At 38.2% G+C, this 12,896-nt stretch overlaps 2 pseudogenes; both read left to right on the top strand.

Moving 5' to 3' along the window:
• Positions 1-3,928: 3,928 nt before the first annotated feature.
• LOC148211827 (uncharacterized) lies at positions 3,929-7,304 on the top strand (annotated as a pseudogene).
• A 39-nt stretch (positions 7,305-7,343) lies between these two features.
• On the top strand, positions 7,344-11,494 carry LOC148211826 (uncharacterized; annotated as a pseudogene).
• The last annotated feature ends 1,402 nt before the right edge of the window (positions 11,495-12,896 follow it).

The raw sequence follows: 12,896 nt of genomic DNA, 5'->3' as shown, positions 1-12,896 counted from the left end.
TGGTGGAACTCTTCGAGGTGGCAACGTTTGTCTCCCCTTCGTGTCCCTTATTGTTCATAAGAGACTGGTAAGTCTGTAGCTCATTTAAGAGTGTGGTAAAAGTGTATTCCAGCTTATTCATAACCGCATTGCTGCGGAATTGCAAGAAACTCTTCGGAAGAGATTCCAGAATAAAGCTGACCAGAGTCTGCTCGTCTTTGGCGGCCCCGTTCGACTCCGCCACATTGAAATGGACCATCAGGTTGAGAACGTGTTCTCGCACAGATGAGCCCTCCTTCATGAGGGAATTGTAGATGAACTTTAGGGCTTCATGTCGAGTCTGTGAGGATGGTTGTCCAAACATGCTTTGCAGCGAGTCTATGATCTCCTTAGCGGTGACCATGTCCTCGTGCTTCTTAGCAAGCACATCAGATATGCTCGCCAAGATGTAGACCTTAGTCTTGTCATTGGCCTAGATCAATCTGTCATAGACGTTGCGCACCGCCACAGTGGCATTAGGCACAGGACCTTGAGGACAATTATCTTGCAAGACGAACCTAAGATCATCTATCACGAGTATAGTGTTTAGATTCGATTTCCATTGTTTGTAATTCTTGTCGTTAAGTTTTTCCGCGGCTAAGAGTGCAATAATAGAAGTAGACATGCTGAAAGTAAAAACAAACCTATATTAGTTTCATGCATTATCCTTTAAACCCAATCATATTTTAGCAAAAGTAATTAAGCATCCTAACAAAATTGTTTTGCAACGACGCTTCAGTGATTTAGGGCAACAACTACCGAAAGTCAGACAGCTACTCCTTAACTGAATTGAGACGTTCTCAACTAAATTTTACACCAAAATAACTCTTATTTCTATAAACTTTAGTCATCGATTATTTAGTCAGGAAATTGCTAACTAACTTAACAACTCCCCGTAAGTGTGACCCACAATTTTCAGACCTCAGAGGTCCGCCCCAATAATCCTGCTGTAGGGAAGGAAAATATTGGAGCAAAACCTAAGAGACCTTTATCAATTTATGGAGTTTGCCTTGGTTTTTATTTCGTACAATGAACCCTCTGTAGGGATAGTCGCACTAGGACGACATGTAGGTCATGTATGAAATCTCATGATGCAAACCAATGACGGAAACCACAGGATGTGTTGTCACACGTCCTTCTCCCACTTACTATGAATACTATCTCCATTCACCTCGATATTAAACCATGCAAACACTTTCCATAGGGAGGCTGCGCCCAGGGCGACACTAGGCCGAGCATGGAACTAAAAATGTGAATATAAAGGAGAACGTGAGAATGAGAGACAAATATGTTATATATACCTTGTATATCAAACATATACGTGATGTATTACATGTTCCCTTTTGCTCCCACTTAATATTCTAAGACTAGGGTAGATTACTTAGATAAATCCCGGCTAAGTGAAATTAACTAAGTGAATTTTTAGTCGGCCCAATATAACTATTTATATTGGTAGTTGTACATTAATGTTTTAGTTTATTAAACATTTTAATAAACTAACGACATTATTGCATGTATATAAAATATTGACTAATTCAATCATCAGGTCGGTTCCCAGGTAGAGGTGTTCCCTTACGGTCAGCTTAAGTGCCTCAACCTTAGACAGAATCTTGCTTAGACAGGGTTCTCTAATCATATTAGAAGATATAAACTAAGGTCTAATTAATTTTAAACCCCTTTAAAATTAATTAACTTATACCCTAGTTTGCATGCAACATTATATTATAGATTTTAATTTCTATCTACTAAATTTTATAACACATAAAATTAAAGAAATTAAAACTATAGACATGCATTGACGACATACATTAATATAACAATTATATTAACTAAAGTGATGTCATGCTCAATGCACATTTACTTTCAACTAAGTAATACAACACTTATATTAATCATGAAAATAAAACATGCATTCATACATTATAACATTTATAACATTATTATGCATGATTATACATACATACTATATATCAAACATACATATTATGCATGTAACCTATGGTGGTGTTTTAAAGCTATATGGCGTACAATATGCAATATACATTTAATTAAAAAATACATTCATAATGCATAAAATAATTAAATAACAAAGTTGGATCGGATTTTGGCACCCTAAGAAAGCAAAATAAAACAAAAAAAAAAAAGAAAATGCCTGCAACCGCCTTCGAACCGTGAACTGGAGCAACGAAATCACCTCAAAAAAACACCCGAGACAATGCCTCGGCACCTAAGGGGAGCGCGACGGCACTGCTGCAGCAAAAAACTACAGCAGCAGCGCCTCGGCACCATGACGCTGCACAACGCCGTGGCGGTACAATGAAGCGCCATGGCGCTGTGTGCTGTCTCTACAACTATTCGCCCAATCTGACTCCACAAACAGCTTCTGAGCGACCCGGACTTATAGACTCGATACAGAAACTCAATGCCCAAAACATTAGACCCTTACATCATTAAATCAAGAAGAAAATTGCTATCTACATGCCAAAAACAGGAAAGTTTCCAATCTGCAAACCCATATTTCGAAAATAAGAAAGCACCCACCAAGAACACTGGTTTTGCTCCCAAAAAATGAGAACATCGATGCTGCTCTGATACCAATTGATGGGATATGAATCCTGCAGCGGAAGCGATGATCATCGTTCATCAATTTTGAGAAACAAAACCAAATGTGCAAAAATGAAATACTGGGGAAAACTTACGTTTGAATAACTGTTATTGAACGATTTGCCGAACACCACCAATAGACCTTCTGTGTTATCCCCTGGGTATCCAGAACATGATTGTGGGAACAATCGAGTTGGAACGTAAGGGAGAATTGAGAGAGTTTTACCCTTGAGAGAGAAAAAATGTTGGGAGTTCTTGGGTGTTTCTTATTCTATTCTTCCAGCAGAACCGTTATGCATTCAAACAAAACAAAAATAACGTGGGGAGCTACCCCACGTCATTAAACTCCCCATTCCCTTGCTAAAATGCATAGAAGTTAATAATTAATAACATTAATTAATTAAAATTAATATAATTAATATGTTAAATAATTAATAATTTTAATGAATAATTACTAATCTAATTAATTAAATATATTATTAAATAATTAACAATTAATTATTTAACATTTAATTACATACCTCATATTTAATTAAACCATATTCTCTCTTGTATAACCTATAGATTTAATGTACATCTTATGTGCATTAATTTTTAACCTATAGTTTTAATATGAATCCAATTCATATTAATTATTTGAATCCTATTCAAATATTTCTCTCATAATTTATAATATTAATTTTGAATCTCTGTCCAAAATTAATATATACTTATATATAATGCATCAATATACATTAGTGGTCTGCTTGGCTTTAGTGGTCATTAACTAGTTTTGTTTGCTTGAGGACAAGCAAAAAGCTAAGTTTGGGGGTATTTTGATAGTATACTTTATACACCACATTTCATGATATTCAAGTAGAAATTATTTAACAATTTTCGGTCATTTGTGGCTTATTTACGTGCATAACTAATGTTTTTATAGTATCAAGCTATTAGAAGGAATTGAAGCATAAGCGATCAATTGAGGGAAACTAGAGCGAAAAAGAGGAGCTTGATGAAACCACATCAGCGCCACAGTGCCATCATTTAGCGCCATGGCGCGCCTGCAGGCCAGAATTGGTAGCAAAATCTGGAAGAAGCAGCGCCACAACGCTAGTACACAACGCCGTGGTGCCCCGCAAACGAAACTTGGGTCTTCTTCCGCGATGACAGTGCCGCATCGCTGTATTGTAGCGCCATGGCGCTGTGAACTTGCACGTCCGTCACAAATCTGGGATGGCGCCATGGCGCTGTAGCGATGCCTTAACTTAAGAGAAAGATGAGTGCACCGTTTTAGGCACTTTTGGGGGATTCTCACATGGGCGTAATGGATTTTGGAGAGTATTGGCTTGAGGTTTGAGGCAAGAAGGCTGATGAGACGATTTTCGAGGGCTCGTGATCATTGAGATTGAGTCGGGGACGGTCAATCGACACTATGGCTTTAGTTTCTCTCTTTTCCCTTATCTTTTCTAGATTTATTATGAAATTCTTTGTTGGATTTTTTTGTATTTTCGTGAACATGAGTAGCTAATCTTCTTGTTCTAGGGATTGACGTAGCCGTTGGATTCATGAGTTGGATTTATTAACATTTGTCTTGATTGATTTGTTTTTAATCTATTTATGCATTTATTTGCTTAATGCTTTTAATCTCTTGATCACGGATTAATTGTTGCTAAATCTGAATCTTATGCTCGGGAGAGGTGGTTTAGGTTGGAACCTGAATGCATGACTGGGGTAGTTCTAAGATCGGGAGATTTAGAATTATCTTAGAGGTTGTTAAAAGATTAAGACTTAAGGCCCTGCTCGTTAATGAAACTAGATAGGGATATTGGTTTCTTAATAAGTGGGAGAATTAATTGTGCTCGGGAGAGACTTTTATGATTCTTGATTTCTTGACATATAGATTAATTGCATATTCAATCTCGGCATGTTTAATTTGTCCGCTTGTAGGTTCAATTGGTGAAATCATTTCCCTAGGACCCGCTCTCCATAAGAGTTTTCTTAGAGTCTTTTTATTCACTTTGTTATTTTATCTTTTGTGTGTCAAAAGAAATTCCTGATTGTTTCTCTAGATAAAATTGGACATTAATATCCGTAGTACTTGAGTGACTAGAAACCCAATCCAGTGGACGATATCGGTAATTACTTACCACCTTTATTAAAACTTTACCCGTACACTTGCGGTAAGCAATTTATGCTACAAGTTTTTGGCGCCGTTGCCGGGGATTGGCAATTATTTACTTTCACTTGATACTATGGAGAATCTTTTTAATCTTACTTTAGAGTTGTTTTTAATTTTTGTATCTTTATTTGTTTTTTTTTTTGTTTTAGGGAGTTGATTTGTATGCGCAAGGACAAAGACGCAGTTTAGTCCCTTTTGATTCTGAAATTGAGAAAACCTGTAAAAGAAATCGAAAGGAGAAAAAGAAGACGACTGCAGAGATGGATCCACCACCACCTGTACCGATTGTTCAACCTGTAGAACCACCCCAATTAGAACGAAATAACCAAAGGACCATTAGAGATTACTGTTGGCCGAACTTCCCCGATCATGTTGGCATAAACAATTTGCCTATTAATGCCAACAATTTTGAATTGAAACCTGGCCTCATCGAGATGGTTCAAGAAAATACATTTAGAGGTGGTGTCACAGAGGATCCAAACAATCATTTGACAATGTTTTTAGATGTTTGTGGTACTGTGAAGATGAATGGAGTAACTGATGATGCTATTCGCTTACGCCTTTTTCCTTTTTCCTTGCAGGATAAGGTAAGGGATTGGTTGAAATCTTTGCAACCAGGCAGTGTTAATTCTTGGCAAGAGATGGTTCATGTGTTTCTCACAAAATTTTTCCCACCTGCCAAGACAGCTCAACTTAGAACAGAGATCGAATCATTCAGGCAATATGATTATGAGCAATTGTTTGAGGCCTGGGAGAGATATAAGGAGCTTCTATGGAAATGTCACAGCATGGTTATCCGGAGTGGCTGCAGATTCAGATGTTTTACAATGGATTGAATGGACAAACAACGACTATACTGGATGCTAGAGCTGGAGGCACTTTATTATCCAAAACACCTGAGAATGCTTACATATTATTGGAGGACATGACAGCCAATAGTTTCCAATGGCCTAGTGAGCGATCGAATGCCAAAAGAGTTGCTGGAATGTATGAGATCGATGAGGTAAGTTCCCTAAAAGCTCAAGTTCAAGCTTTGACTAATGCTGTCTCTAAACTTTCAGGACCAGAAACTTCTCATTCAAAAGAGTTGGTGGCAGGAGCAGATACATATTCTTACTATGAGCCAACCATCGAGCAAGCTCAATATGTCAATAATAGAAATTTTGGCTGCAAGGGAAATCAACAACAAAGCTCACTGCTAACACACTATCATCCAGGGTTGAGGAATCATGAAAATTTTTCTTATGCTAACAACAGGAATGTTTTGCAACCTCCACCAGGTTTTACATCGCAGTCAGTTGAAAAGAAATCCTCCCTTGAGGATCTACTTGGGGCTTTCATCAATGAGTCTAGAAGTCGAGCTAGTCGGATTGAAAATTAGGTAGAAGGGATGGAAGTTAAATTGGAAGGAAACACAACTGCCATCAAGAACATGGAGGTGCAGATAGGGCAAATGGCATCCACATTGAACATTATGCAGAAAGGGAAGTTTCCAAGTGACACGGAAGTTAACCCACGAGAACATTGCAAAGCTGTCACTTTGAGAAGCGGAAAGGAGCTCCAGGAGCCTGAAAAGAAAAAAATGGAAGAACCAGTCATCACAACTGAGGAACGGGAAAATAAGGAGGAAGTTGTAAAGGAGGCCACTCCTACTCTACAGGCTGACAAGCCTACTAGTTCTATTGCTTCTAGTCTTCCTAACTCTTTACCTTATCCTCAGCGTTTCCAAAAGAAAAAGATTAATGCTCAATTTGCTAAATTTTTAGAAATTTTTAAGAAACTTCACATTAATATTCCTTTTGCAGATGCGTTGGAACAAATGCCAAATTATGTGAGATTTATGAAGGACATTATGACTGGGAAAAGAAAATTAGAGGCTTATGAAACGGTGAATCTCACTGAGGAGGGCAGTGCAATCCTTCAGCGAAAACTACCACATAAATTGAAAGATCCAGGGAGTTTTACTATTCCTTGTACTATTGGTAGTTCATCATTTAATAAGGCTTTATGTGATCTTGGTGCTAGTATTAATTTGATGCCTTTGTCTATTTTCAGGAAACTTGGTCTTGGAGAGGTGCAACCAACTACAATATCCTTGCAGCTAGCTGATCGATCTATCACTTATCCCTGAGGTGTCATTGAAGATGTTCTCGTCAAAGTTGACAAATTCATTTTCCCTACAGATTTTGTGGTCTTGGACATGGAAGAAGATTCAAAGATTCCTAAAATTTTGGGACGACCTTTCCTAGTGACTGGACGTGCTATGATAGACGTGCAATTGGGTAAGTTGACTTTGAGAGTTAATGAGGAGGTCGTTGTGTTCGACATATCTCGTGCCATGAAATATCCCAAGGAGGTAAGTACATGCGATATGATAGATGTTGTTGATGCCACTGTGGCTGAAATAAGATCTTTTGTTTTATTTGTTGATGCCCTTGAAAAATGCATGCTTGGTTCTGATATTGAGGAAATAGGGGAATTAGATCAGGAGGTTTCTTTTTATCATGATGCTCTTAATTGATTACCAATTATTCATGATAAAAATATTAAAGTTGATGTGATGGAGCTTAATGAAAACATTGATGAACCTGTGAAAGCTCCTGTGCTTGAATTGAAACAATTACCTGGTCATCTTCGATATGCTTTTCTTAGTGAGCCTTCTACTTTCCCTGTTATTATATCTGCTTCTTTGAGCCAAGTAGAAGAGGAAAAATTGTTAAGAATTTTGCGCACTCATAAATTTGCTTTAGGATGGTCTATTGCTGATATAAAAGGTATTAGTCGTTCGATAGTTATGCATAAAATTTTAATGGAGGATATTTTTCGACCATCAGTCGACCATTAAAGGAGACTAAACCAAGCTATGAAGGATGTGGTAAAAGCCGAAGTTTTAAAACTCCTTAAGGCAGGGGTTATTTATGCTATATCTGATAGTTCTTGGGTGAGTCCTATGCAGGTTATGCCAAAGAAAGGAGGGATGACGGTAATAAAAAAGGACAAAAACGAATTCATCCCTACTAGGACGGTGACTCGGTGGCGCGTGTGCATTGATTACAGAAAATTAAATAAGGCCACCAGAAAATATCACTTCCCTCTCCCTTTTATCAATCAGATGCTTGATAGATTAGCAGGTTATCCTTACTATTGTTTTCTTGATGGTTATTCAGGTTCTAATCAGATCGCGATTGCTCCTGAGGACCAAGAGAAGACGACATTCACATGTCCTTATGGTACCTTTGCCTTTAGACGAATGCCATTTGGGTTGTGTAACGCCCCTACTACATTTCAGCGATGCATGATGGCTCTTTTTGCTGATATGGTTGAGGACATCATGGAGGTTTTTATGGATGATTTTTCTGTTTTTGGATCTTCATTTGACACTTGCCTCCATAATCTTTCTCGTGTTTTGCAGCGTTGTCAAGAAACTAACCTTGTTCTGAATTGGGAAAAGTGCCATTTTATGGTCACAGAAGGGATAGTTTTGTGGCGTAAGGTTTCTGAGAAGGGATTGGAAGTTGAAAGGGCTAAAATCTCAGCGATTGAACAACTTCATCCCCCAATGAATGTAAAAGGAATTAGGAGTTTTTTAGGACATGCAGGATTTTACAGGTGCTTTATTAAAGATTTTTCAAAAGTTGTAAAACCTCTATGTAATTTTCTTGAAAAAGATGCTCCTTTTCTTTTTACTGATGATTGTTTGTTAGCATTTAATATGTTAAAAGAGAAACTGACTTCTGCACCTGTTATTGTAGTTCCTGATTGGAGTTAACCTTTTGAGATTATGTGTGATGCTAGTGACTTTGCAGTAGGAGCAGTTTTGGGCCAGAGACGAGATAAAATTTTCAGAGCAATTTATTATGCAAGCAGGACCTTTGACAGTTCACAACAAAATTACACAACCACAGAAAATGAGATGCTTGCTGTAGTTTTTGCTTTTGATAAATTTAGGCCATATTTGTTAGGCACTCAAGTGACTGTGCATACTGACCATTCAGCTCTTCGATATTTATTTAATAAGAAAGATGCAAAACCTCGCCTGATTCGATGGATTCTTTTTTTGCAGGAGTTTGATTTTGAGATTAAGGATAGGAGAGGTTGTGAAAATGTGGTAGCTGATCACCTGTCGAGGATTGAACAGGACAATCCCAAAACATTCCTCATCACAGAAGATTTTCTTGATGAGAAATTGTATCAGGTAGAGTCTAGTATTCGTTGGTTTGCTGACTTTGTTAATTTTCTTGCAGGAGGAGTATTACCACCAGATCTCAACTCTCATCAAAGAAAAAAATTCTTGCATGATGTAAAACATTACCTGTGGGACGAACCTCTACTTTTCAAAATTTGTTCTGACGAAATCATTCGAAGGTGCGTACCAACTGAGGAAATCAATAGTATTTTGCATGAATGTCACTTCTCACCTTATGGCAGTCACTTTGGACCTACTCGTACTGCTGCTAAGGTATTTCAATCAGGTTTTTAGTGGCCTACCATCTTTAAGGATTGTTATACTTTTGCAAAGACTTGTGACAGGTGCCAAAGAACAGGTAATATTTCTCGCCGTCACGAAATGCCCTTAACTGCTATTTTAGAGGTAGAATTATTTGATGTGTGGGGTATTGATTTCATGGGTCCCTTTCCTTCTTCGCATGGGTATCTTTATATTTTATTGGCTGTTGACTATGTTTCTAAATGGGTTGAAGCTGTGGCCACGAAAAAGAATGATGCACGTGTAGTGTTACAATTTTTGCATAAGAATATTTTTACTAGATTTGGCACTCCACGTGCGTTTATTAGTGATGAAGGCTCGCATTTCTGTAATAAATTTTTTAATTCGATGCTCACCAGGTATGGAGTTAAACATAAAATTTCTTTAGCTTATCATCCTCAAACTAATGGTCAAGTTGAAACTTCTAACACGGAAATCAAGCAGATTTTGGAGAAAACAGTCAAAGCAAATAGAAAGGATTGGGATTTGAAGTTGGAAGATGCACTATGGGCTTACAGAACAGCTTTCAAAACTTCAATTGGTATGTCACCATATCGGTTGGTGTTTGGGAAAGCTTGTCACCTTCCGGTGGAATTGGAACACAGAGCTTATTGGGCCATCAAGAAATTAAATTTTGATCTTCAAAAAGCTGGGGAGCAACGCCTTTTACAACTTAATGAGATGGAAGAATTTCGTTGTCAGGCTTATGAAAATGCCAAGCTTTACAAACAAAGAACAACAAAGTGGCATGATAAGAGGATTCAACATCGATCTTTTGAACCCGGGCAACAGGTTTTTTTATTTAATTCTCGATTACGTTTATTTCCTGGCAATCTAAAATCTTGATGATCAGGTTCTTTTACCATAAAGCCTGTTTTTCCACATGGTGCCATTGAATTACGAGCAAGTGATGGAAGATCTTTCAAAGTCAATGGGCAACGACTCAAACATTACTTTTGTACGGAAGAGAGAAGTTTTTATAAAATTCTTTTGGATGAGCCAAATTGATCGATAATTACACCGTCTAGCTACAGACGTTAAATAAAGCGCTCTTTGGGAGGCAACCCATATATTTCTTCCCTTTGAGTTTAATTTTATTTTTTTTATTTTGTTTTGTTTTGTTTTTTTCTCTATTGTTAGGTTCTTACTAACTTCTTTTATTCTTTTTTTTTTTGTTTTTTTTCTTTGTGTAGTAAAACAAAACAAAACAAAAAAAATATTACGCATGCTGGACGGGTGGAAGCGCCATGGCGCATTCAAGGGCGCCACAGCGCTCTGCAGCATCTGGCCCAACAGAATTTCCCGAGAGCAGAGCGCCATGGCGCTGTAGCGATTTCTGGGTTTTTAAACCCAGATTTCGCCCCACCCTTTCCAGCCATTTTCGAAAACCCTAAGCGCCGCAGCGCTCTTCCGCCGCTTTCCTTCCATTTTTTCTCGATTTTTCTTCGATTTTCGTCCGTCTTAGGCCAATTTCATCCTCGATTCACGGTTTCTACCTTCTATTTCAGGATTGCGTGTTTTTTTTAGCGATTTTGGGGCATTCAAGTTGTGGGTTTTTGTCAAATCCACACGTTCTTCCCAACCAAGTAAGATTTTGTTGTTTTGGGCCGATATATACACTGGTATTTGGCTATTCTTGTATTTATTGAGATTATCGCACTTGGGTTGAAACGTTTTGAAGCGTCAGTACTTTCCTAGAGCGTTTTTGTTGTATTGTTGTCTTTGTACTGTTATGGCTCCAAAACGAGCACGTGGTGCCTCCTCTTCTAGCTCATATGATAGAAAAAAAAATTATTAATGAGGCATCCACTTGGTTCTCTACTGTAGCGGCCCATAAAAGTCTTATTCAGGAACGGGGCCTAGTACCTGATGAGGTCCACCAACAGATCATGTATGAGAATATTGTTTCTAGAAGGTGGGTCAATTTTGTTGAGCAGCCCAATGTCGCCGTGGTCTCCCTTGTTCGTGAAGTTTATGCTAATATCCAGGAGGGGTCTAATATTTCTTTTGTCCAGGGAAGGAGCGTGGCTTTCGACCGTATCTCTATCAATGAATTTTTTTAGCTTCCCAATTTTGATCAGGACGACTATAATCGGTATGCTAGTAAGGAGCTTGACATGGATCAGATCCTTCGTAGTTTATGCCGCCAGAATTCTGAATGGAAAATACGGCACGGTGAAGCCATTACCTTCAAATCTGCAGATCTGAGTGTTCACAAGGTTTGACACAATTTTATTTGTTCAAAGCTACTCCTAGTGACCCACATGAGCGACGTCACCAAAGAACGGGCCATATTGCTATACGCCATTGTTACCGGTAAGTCTATTGATGTTGGGCGGATTATCAAGCAGAGCATTAAGCATGCAAGACGCGGTACCACAACCGGTGGCCTTCCCCATCCCATATTGATAACCGGCCTCTGTAAGAAGGTTGGTGTTGTTTGCGACCCCACGGAGACATTGCTGGGTCCCAAAAGTGTGATGGACAAGAATTACATTTTGTCTATCCGTGGGTGGGAGCCCCTTATGGAGATTGAAGGCCCTGCGGAAGAACAACTGGAAGTCCATGTCGACCCACCACCACAACAGCGCGCTCCCCGACCACTTGAGGAGGAAGTTCGCCATCTTTCATGCCAGTTCCATCATTTTCAGGTGAACCAGAGGCTGCAATTTGACTATCTTGTTCAATGCTTTTAGGCTCAACAATTATCGGAACCTCTTCCTCCACTTCCACAATTTCATGATTCATCCACTAAGGACGAGGACCAGTGACTCTACGTCATCATTCAGGACAGTTTCCTTCTACTCCCTCATATTTTGTTCGGATTGTTATTTTTAATTTGATTGCATTGTTTTTTCTTTACATTGGGACAATGTAACATTTAAGTTTGGGGGTAGTGGAATCTGGTCTGTAATAATTATTTTTGGATGATAGGTTTACTATGATTCATATATGCTGATCTCCTTGTTGAAATCTTGAATTCTGATTAATATCCTTGAAATTTTGGTGGGTTACGAATGCATTTTTTTGAGTGGTTTCCTTATGCATGAAAGAGTTAAGTGTGAATGTTGTTGTTTTCCTTCTTGAAAATTTTATGATGGTTTCTCGTCGGATTATTGAATGAAAATTGCCATTGACTTGACACTATTTACATACCCAGTGAGCTTTTTAGCCTTAGAGCAATCCATTACATGTTGCTAAATTTTCATTATTGGGTGTGATCGAACTTGGCATATTTATTCTAGAACTTGTTAGTGAATGCATTTTGTGACCACTTGTTTGAATTGGTGTTTTAAGATGATAAGGGCAATTTATGTTTACCCACAATTTGAGACTTCTAAAGAGCCTACCTTGCTATATTTTCCTTTAGCGAGCCATATCTGAGCCTAATTTTCTATTATTTTTCTTGGATTGAACACGTTTATTAACCCTGAGGTCTGTTTCGGATATTATCCTCCCTATTTCTTTCCTTACCAGTGTCAAGACAAGGAAGGAAAAGTTGCATGTTTCAATTTGTCTCGATTCAAGCCAACTTTGTAAGCGAAAAACTTGTGAAAAAAAGGGAAAAAGAAAAAAAAGAAAAAATTATATACAGTGAAAAAGAGAAAAGAGTCTGATTGAAAAGAA

The sequence above is a fragment of the Momordica charantia genome (assembly GCF_013281855.1).
Source record: "Momordica charantia cultivar OHB3-1 chromosome 4 unlocalized genomic scaffold, Mcharantia_2.0 BLBB01000004.1, whole genome shotgun sequence".
NCBI lineage: Eukaryota > Viridiplantae > Streptophyta > Magnoliopsida > Cucurbitales > Cucurbitaceae > Momordica > Momordica charantia.
This window is presented reverse-complemented; position numbering and strand designations above follow the sequence as displayed.